This window comes from Bidens hawaiensis, unplaced genomic scaffold, assembly GCF_021521415.1.
Source record: "Bidens hawaiensis isolate Kalapana, Puna unplaced genomic scaffold, B.hawaiensis_p1.1 tig00013005_1, whole genome shotgun sequence".
Taxonomy (NCBI): domain Eukaryota; kingdom Viridiplantae; phylum Streptophyta; class Magnoliopsida; order Asterales; family Asteraceae; genus Bidens; species Bidens hawaiensis.
The window spans coordinates 706,843-715,182 of record NW_027492091.1 but is presented as its reverse complement, the minus strand read 5'-3'; positions in this window follow the sequence as shown (position 1 = coordinate 715,182).

Sequence of the window (8,340 nt, the reverse complement as noted above, 5' to 3'; positions counted from 1 at the left end):
ACCATGTGATACGATATATTTTATTGGCTTGCATACTTGCATCGTATTATTTTATATAATTTTTATTGTTATAAATAAATGTTTACTTAATTATTATTGTTCCTTTACTTGAGCCTTTTATCTGTACATGGCATTACGCTCATTTTGTAAATCTTTTTCATAACAGGTTCACAGGTTACTTCGGGTGGGGTGTGAAGATAGAGAAAAGAATTGAGCTCTAGGATTTGAATGTAAAATGCTAACCACTTTTGTAGTATACTCTAGTTCAGCTAGATTTGGCAATTATATAATATGTAATAAATAATTAACCCTGGGGCTCTGTACTGTTAACATTCAACGGTGGAATGATGTTTTATGTTTTGAATATTATGACTTGTGATACGTCACCCCTTTGTGGGGTGGGGTGTTACAATTTTGGTCATTTGTTTAGGTCTTATGTGCATTGTGAGATTTTTCATTGTGTTGAGAGTTTACCCCCGGGGAAGAGCTCTCCCCGGGTGGCCGTTCCTTTATAATTATGTATTTATGAATGTATGTATGAGTGTTCTTGATGAAAATCATTCAATTAATGAAATCATACTTCTAATTCTATCTTTTGTGTTTTAATTACAATTGTCCATCCTATTATTGATTGTTAATAAAATCGAACTCTCCACATCCATCCATTATTATCATTAACTAGATTCAATTCGCTCTTGAATCCGCCATAGATGTTAAACTTGAAGTTCGTTGAAGTTTTTGTGTGATTTTTGCATGGATTTGGATGAACATTGATGATTGAAGGATGATATATGTGAATTGATTTTTGGGTTGATGATTAGTTCGGAGATTCAACATCAATTTCATGTTTATTTCAGTTTTGTCCAGATCTACAATATTCGGTTCGTTTTTCTTTAAACTTGTTTTTGTTTGATGCTTTGAATCTGAAATCTTTATGAAATTGATGAATGATTGATGATAGAATGATGATTTCTTGATGATATGGTTTGATTCGATGGTTAATTTCAAATTTTGTAAGCTTAATTTCATATTTGATAAATTAGGGTTCATACGTTCAAATTTGGGGAAAATTGTTTTTGTTAAGTATTGGAGCAGATTGTGTTTACGTGGTTGCAACTAATGATTGTTTTTCAAGGAGTTTTTATTCCTCTTGAGCAATATGATGGTATTTTGATAGATGTTGCAATTTGATTCATTCCCCGGCTGATATGATGATGTTCGAGTTGTTCGTTGGTGTATATTTGTGTTGTCGAACAGTCAGGTCTATCATGTTGTTAATCCAAGATCTGTTGCTAAAGGTTTTATTGACGAACAGATGATGAGATATGTTCAGAAAAGTTTTCCACCGACTCACTGAGCTGAGTTTGCACAGTGTTTGACATGGGCTGATTCATACCCGGGCTGATATGATGATGTTCGAGTTGTTCGTTGGTGTATATTTGTGTTGTCGAACAGTCAGGTCTATCATGTTGTTAATTCAAGATCTGTTGCTGAAGGCTTTATTGACGAACATATGATGAAATATGTTCAGAAAAGTTTGCCACCGACTCACTAAGCTGAGTTTGCACAGTGTTTGACATGGGCTGAGTTGAAAAAGATGCTGCATACACGAACATGTGATGTTCACAAACAGATATATAGAGCTTTTAAACAATTGATGCTGCTGCACATTTATTCAATGGTTCGGTCAATATTGCTGCTAATTTTTATAGACGAACATATAACTTAGCAAGTTCATTCCCGTTATTTTGCAAACGGTACAAATGCTGCTGCATATGCTACTATATTCGATGCCAAGTGCTCGTACAAGCTGCTGCTAATTCAAGTTCATTCAAGAATAGTTACAAGCTGATGGACACATTGGAAATTACATAGTGCCGTAGGGGCATTATTGAAATTTTTTGTTGATATTATACATTGAACTCGCTGCTGCTGCTGCTGCACATCAGAGTTATTATTCTCGAACAGTTACTGTTGCTGATCTGATTTTCGAATAGAATTGCTACTGCAGAAGAGGGAAATATTCAGGGGTAGATTGGAAATTTTGCAGATGGGGCAGCTGCTGCGCAAATGACTGGTTGCTGGTCACATACAATTGGATGCTGCTGATAATGATCCCGAGTACATGATGATGCAGCAGCAAAGTTGTTAATAATTAATTCACTGCTGAAACAAGTTTTCGGTGCAGAAAAAGGATGTTGATATGATGTTACCGAAAAATTTGCTGCAGATATTTATAATTGAAACAAGTTTGTTGTAGCTGCTATACACTTTAGCTGCTGATATGCTGATTACACAAGCTGTAAAAGCAATCTACGCAGGGGTAAAATGGGTAGATTGCTGTTGGTTATTACATGTGTTTGGTGTTCGATTTGGTCCAAAAAGGTTTGAGTATTTCGATGATCCGCGCACATAATTTTGGCTCAAGCACGTCATAATTTAAAGCCACGAGCATGTAATATTTGTCTCGAGCACATCTTCGTTTAAAACCGAACACTCAAGTTTTGTTTCGAGCACAAAGTTATCTAGCCCTAAGCACAAGGATAAAACTTTTAAGGCTTCGAGCACATAAAATTGGTCTCGAGCATACCTTTTGTCTCAAGCATGTCCTGTAAAGGTTTTTAAAGAAAAATGTTAAGGCATATTCACGAGCATGTCCTTTGCTCGAGATCATGTCTAGTTGACTTTCAAAAGTCAAACGGGCCAAGATGAACAAAATATGAGTGACCGTATGTTCTTGCTTACCCGCCGACTTTTTGACCGTATGTTCTTAATAAAAAATGTTTGACCAAGTATGAGTGACCGTTTGGGAGTGACTTTTCTTGTCAACTCAGCTGTTGACTGTGTCGGGTCACCGAAGGGCATTTTGGTCATTTTTGAAGACTTTTTGAGCAAAAATTAGGCAAAAATCACGAAAATTTCACAACTTCATCAAGATGCTTACAAGAACAAGATGGTTGATTTATCCGAATCATCTGAAGAGTTGACGATGTCAAATGACAACTTTCAACCACAAAAGGTATTTTTTAGTTTGTTTATTTCGAATTTTATCAACAATTCTTGATAGGGATGGTCAAGATTGTTTAAATTGAAGATGTTCACCCGTACTTTATTTAAAGACACATTCGTTTAGGACATTGCAACAAAATTGGGGGAGAAAAATTATATGGAATCTCGTTGCAATGTTTGGTCGAATCAAGTGAAAGACTCATTTTAAGGAAAACTTTGAGTTTATTTCCTTTTGCGGTTTCGGATTAACTCGTAGTTGATCATTGAAGTTTTAATCCTCAATCTTATGTCTATACAACTATATACAAAAGAGATAAAGAGAAGATTATTTGTAATGAAAAATGGGAGACGCTTATTGTGAGGGGAGAATTTCTATGAAAGGCATCAGGTTATGAGGTGATCGTGAAAGTGATTCGATGGCATCGGTCTAATGGGGAGATTGCTGGGTATTATATTTTAGACCGACGCATTGAATCGTTACTCGTTTAAAATAAGAAATTAAAGAAAGACAAAAAGATATTAAAACGAGTAATTGAAACATTTGATGGGTGAAATATTATATTATATTTTATTCCTTTTCTCTTATCCAAGTGGCGGTGGAGTAAAGACTAAGACACAAGACTAGTATAAATAGATTATTTAGGTAATTTGTTTAGGTCTTGTGTGCATTGTGATATTTTTCATTGTGTTAAGGAGTTTTCCCCCGGGGAAGAGCTCTCCCCGGGTGGCCGTTCCTTTATGATTTTGTATGTATGAATGTATGTATGAGTGTTCTTGATGAAAATCATTCGGTTAATGAAATCATACTTCTACATATATCTTTTGTGTTTTGATTACAATTCTTCATCCTATTATTGATTGTTAATCAAATCGAACTCCCCACATCCGTCCATTATTAACGTTCAAGAGTGAATACATGTTATGATTCGATCCCGGAACCGAGCTCGTTTATCACCGATTATTCACGCTTTCGCACCAGGGCTCAGTTCTGTCATCATTCTTTCCTTTCCATACCCTTGGTACTCCCACAACTTGAACATTTATCACATGATACACTTGTTTTGTCTTCAAATGACTCACTTGTTTCTTTTTCTTTCCCATAGTCATTAAACTCAGCAGATTCACTTTCTTTTGTTTGTTCAGTTTAACACAAACTCTCATTCTTCATTAACAACATCCTTCACTTTTCAGATAAGCTTTCTCTTTTCTCTTTGTCCACTTTTAATATATAATTATCATCAAAAGGTGGTGGAACAACTTTATACTTGTCTTCAGCTTTAATCTTCAACAGTTTTCCACATATGTTACTAGTTGAAACAAGGTTCTTCAGAAAATCAACTTCAACTTGAAGTTGAGTATTCTAGATCTTTTTTACTAAATACATCCTTTATAAAACTTCCATTTATGTGGTATATCTTGATTGAGTTTCATAACAATCCAGACAGTCTTGTTCTAGATCTTTGATATGATTTTCATAAGTTATTTCACTCATTTCATAAGCTTTGATTATGCTTTCTTTCTTGAAACATTCAGCTTTCAATTTACAAACCTCATTTCCTAATGAATCATTCAAATTAAGTATATCTGAGGTTGAGTAATTGGAATGCACCTGAGATATTGAATATTCAGCTTTATCATTGATTTTAGCCATGAATGCAACATTAACCTTTTCAATCTCTTCAGCATGATTGATCTAATCAAACAAACCATCTTGTGGATTTTGAGCTATAGCAACATTTCCTTGATTTCTTGGCTGAGTTGCATTGTTTCTGTTCTGGTTTGCAGTGCCTTGAGGAAGATTTTGTTGATTTCTCTAAACAGGTTGCTGTTGGGGAATGATTTGATGTTGGTTTTGTTGTGGTTGAAGGTTGTTGTTGTAAAACTATCTATGCTGTTAACCTTGACCATGATTTTGATATTGGAATTGATTTCTTTGAAGATTGTTGTTGTTGTTGCTCTGGAATTGTCTTGGTTGATTACATTCTCTTGAAAAGTGACCAAGTTTTTGACAATTGTAGCAAATTCCTTGGATTTATCAAATCCAACCATGTCATTTGTACTAAAAAATGTAGACCTTCCAGTCCCAATATACAACCTTTTACATCTTAAAGCTAACATGGCAGCTTGTCATTTTAAATCCATAACTTCAAGATCATTAGCATCAATCTGTTCCAAATCTTCTTGAACAACACTTGTGTGAATCAAGTTCTTGGCCACAAATGCATTATAGGATTCAGTAAACATAGAAAACAAGGCTTGGTGTTCATTTCCTTGATTTGAATTGCTAGGAACATAATGTGCATGTCCATTAGCCATAGAATATGTATCACCATCATCTATCATTTGGACATTGAATCTTTGTTTTCCAGGCTGGCTCTCAGATGCTTGACTTACCACAAAAACCCTTAGAGAATCAACATTAAAGTCACTAGGCTCTTCAATGAAAGGAATTTGTTTTTGATTCTTGGTAGACAGATTTCCCATTGAAGCTATTAGGGCATTTGCAACTTGAAAACTAGGCTTCTCTTCTTTATTCATTTGATTTTCAATCATTTCATGTTCAGCAGCTTTAAGTAAACATATTACATCATCTAGGTTGAAGTTGGGAAAATTGGCCTTCTCGTTGATGAAATTGTTTGATGTATACCATTCATCAGATAATAAAGATCAGAGCTTCTTGTTAAACTCAATATCAGTAATAGCAAGATCAGTTGTCCTAATTTCATTAACAATTGCTACAAATTTTTGCAAAACTGACTTTAGCCTTTCTCCCTCTTTAACTTGAATCTGTCAAGTTGTTGCTTCAACCTATCTTTCTTGATGTCTTTCAATTCATTGTTTTCTTCAAACATTTCCACCACTGCATCATACATTGCTTTTGCAGTGGTGTGATGGTTAACACTTGTCAAAATTTTCCATGACAAACCCAATTTTAGCATAGAAAGTGTCTTTTCATCCCTCTTCTTCGTTTATCTTTCAACAGCTTGATTATTGTTTGCACTTTCAATGGGAACATAAGGACCATTTTTTATAGAGTTTTATAACTCAGTGTCATTGGAACAAACAACAGCCTTAAACAATACCTTCCACTTGATATAGTTTTCCTGACCTAACAATCTTGGAATCTTGTTAGTAGACACTTCATGGTCATCCATTTGTTTCAAAATTGGTATTTTTAATAAGCTTTTAAAAATTAAAATTACATGAAATTTAAACAACCTTTGAAAATGCTCAGATATGGGGATAAAGTCCCTGAATTTGATGAAAACAGATGGATTAAACCAAGATCTAGACTCAAAACAAACAATAATCAATGTGTATCTGATATTAGAATACTTTTAAACCTTTAATGACTATAGATCTGCAGAACGAATAACAGAGAAGTTGAGGTCATGTTTCAATGTAACAGTGCTCTGCTTATGTCATCATCTTCAATCTTAAATCATATAGATTAAGTAAAAAGCTTCACAATCAATATTCACAGCAACACGTTGGTCTTCACAAAGAGCTAACACAAGCTCTGATACCACTTGTTAGGATCGATTTATCTCACTACCAACCTCGTAACCAACAAATGAATGTTGAAAAGACGGTTATGAATATGCCAATGTAAAGACCCAATGATTACTAAAGGCAGAATAAATAGTAATCAAGATGTTGCTATAATAACACAAAGATAACAAACACATAAGAGACTAAAAAGATTTTCATTAATATTAATCAATAATACAAAGGATTAACTTTAGGGTTTTATAGGTAGAATGTTAGGTGCGGCTGCTTTCCATACGAAAATATTATGTCTGCTTGGAAATTGTGTAATCTGGCATTTTTCACCGTTGTCATAAATGTGACCAAGTATTTGCTTAAAAAGCCACACATGAGACCTTCTAGAAACCCTAATCATTACTAAAAGATATTCAAACGTATTCAAAATTATTACAAGTGTCAGATAGGTCATCGAGTAAGCTTTTGTCTTTATCGAGCAAACCTTGTAATCCATAAGTGTGCTGGAATATTTCTCCTAGCAAGCTTTTACTTATGAATATTTTCAATAGAAAATATTCTTCAACCAGACTTTAATCTTCATGATATGCTCTTGAATATCCTACGAGCAAACTTTTTCTTCTTGATCTCATCAACCTTTTGTCAACGACTTAGTCTGCAGTTGTTGTTGAACCTTATGTGCCTCGTTCATCTAAGGCTACTAACACCGATAGTTCATCAGATGGTTGATTCAAAGATTGTAGCTACATCTGGTGTGCTTCTTTGCTATTATTGTCTACAGTTGTTGACTTTCCTCCTCCTTACACCTATGCAGTGCTACAGGTTCATGTGACAATTGATGCTTCTCGTTCCGCTGATGAAAGAATTGCTGAACTAGAACGAGTGGTGGCTGAACAATCTCATGTTAATCTTGTTCAGAATCAGGCTATCATTGGCTGATCTCTGAAAACCAGCTACAATCAGCTCTACTGATTGAACAATCCAGAGTTATAGATGCTCTAAAGAAATTCTTAGCATCTCGGGGGGGGGGGGGAGTAGTTGCATAGGGGATGCACTGAAGAATGTTAGACGTGATGATAGTGACAATGATCCTAATGCATCAAAGGTCCGGGTGGTGAGATTCCAAGAACTTCACAATTTCTTGGTACTCAAGCTACAACTCAAAGGGAGTTAGGTAAACAAAGTTATGGTACTGGAGGTGTTGAAACGGTGATAGTTGAAGAGATTGGTCCTATTCAAGATTTAGATGATTTTGATGCTATCTCTGATGGTGAAGATGAGTTCGAAAAGGGAGGGATAAGAAATATAGGGGAGAAGATTGTTGTTGATGATTCCTTGGAAGAAAGAGATATTGCTGAAGAGGGGGTAGAGCATGTTATACCATCTCCGATGCATGAACATGTAACATTGATGGTGGTGAATCATTGGATTTGAATAATGTTTCTAAACTCGTTGAAGAAGAGAGTGAGGAGTCTGAACGGGAAGAGCAGCCTAAGTGGAAAGAAGCTTGTGCTGAATGATTTGTGAAGAGGAATCAAAGAAATGGATTATTAGCTGGTTGTATGATGACAAGTTGAAGTTGTTTGTGTTGAAAAGATATGATGGAATTCTGTATTTTCCAAAGTTTTTAAGATAGTTTAATACCTAACCTGAGTGTGAGGTTAAAGAATTAGCTAGAACGAAGTTGTTAAATCGGGGAAAAGATAATTTTGCTGATTGGGTCAAGAAGATTATTTGGAATAAAGTGGTGAAATAGAAGAAGTTCACTTTGCTCAAGCCTTAGAAAGGAAATTTGTTGAAGGTGTTGAGAGAGGTATAAGATCAAAC